The sequence below is a fragment of the Cynara cardunculus genome, unplaced genomic scaffold (assembly GCF_001531365.2).
Source record: "Cynara cardunculus var. scolymus isolate 2C unplaced genomic scaffold, CcrdV1 Un_Scaffold_3461, whole genome shotgun sequence".
Taxonomy (NCBI): Eukaryota; Viridiplantae; Streptophyta; class Magnoliopsida; order Asterales; family Asteraceae; genus Cynara; species Cynara cardunculus.
In genome coordinates, this window is record NW_020201485.1 from 44,862 (window position 1) to 46,169 (window position 1,308).

The 1,308-nt window shown below is 32.5% G+C and overlaps 1 long non-coding RNA gene across 1 annotated transcript in view; it reads left to right on the plus strand.

Moving 5' to 3' along the window:
• Positions 1-1,308, plus strand: part of LOC112503643 — a 15,094-nt gene that overhangs the window by 7,195 nt on the left and 6,591 nt on the right. The gene's annotated exons all lie outside the window — the stretch shown is intronic.

The following is a 1,308-nucleotide window of genomic DNA, read 5'->3' on the forward strand; positions in this document are numbered from 1 at the left end:
GTTTATTTACTGAGTTGGGGTTGCATTGCATTTGGTCTCACTCAAAATGATTGAGTTTGGACCCCCCAAATGCTCAAAACATTATATATATGCATAAGAGATTTTCCAGTAGGTAAATCCTACTTTGAATGGTCATAACTTTCTGGTTAACCATCCAAATTTGTTGATTTTTCTTCTAGATGTTAGTTTAATGAAATACCTTTCAAATTCCACCGATTTCCCTCAATATGGTGGTGATTTGATGTTTCATTTTCCTAAATTAAGATTAACATGCAATCTGTCCGATTTTGACAGATTCGTATATGTGTGTTACATCGACCATATCTCTCTCATAACTCAATGAAAAAGGATGAATCTTCTTTTGGGAGTTAACTTTATGGATTGTATTTTATATGCAAGTGGAATCACATAAAATTATGGAGTTTTGATCTCCAAACACCTTAAACTCTATAGGTGTGTAAAATGTAAAACCACCAGTGGGTAACCTTTATTTTGTATATTAATATATTTCTACTTATTTGTCCTTAATGTATGATTCTTCTTCTAAAACTTTCTTTTATGAGTTCGGGTTCATTTGAATCCAGTCTTACTCAAAAATACGATATTTTGGGGCATGAACCAATTTTATAAGTTAGGTGTGCAATCTTTCAATTGATGGCAGATGTGTGCATGTGACTTTAAGGTGCCATATCTTCCTCTCAACTCATCCAAAATGAGTGATTCTTAGCTTAAACATTTGGTATAAGTGTTATGTTTCCAATCCAACTTGAATCTTTGCATAACACCTAGTAGAACTCTTTTTATGAGTATTTTACTAACATGGTGCAATCTGCCATTTCAGTTGTGATAAGTAGCATTGCATGATTTATTTGAAGCATCATCTCTTACCCAATCTTCATGAAATTTGGTCACGATGGCTATAACTCAGTTCTATAAACCATATAAAACAATAGGAACTTATCTCATTCTTTAAGAGTCTTTATTGGATCATTTTTGTAACCTAAGTTTCTGTCCAGAATCTGAAATTCTGGATTTGGATAAATATTGTAAAAATTGATATTCTATGGGATTATAGCAACATTTCTGGTATGAATTAACCCCCTTTAATGTGCATATGGACATTATGTATATTCGGACTATGGACAATAATTTGGAACAAAAATGGACAATTATGGACTTAGGATTTAGTAAACCCCATAGATAGAGTTGATTCATTAAGTAATGATTTTTGGTTATTCCTATTAATAGGGAACCGTTGATTTAGCCCGGTAATCGGATCGCATTGCTTTATCTTCAAAGCTCTATATC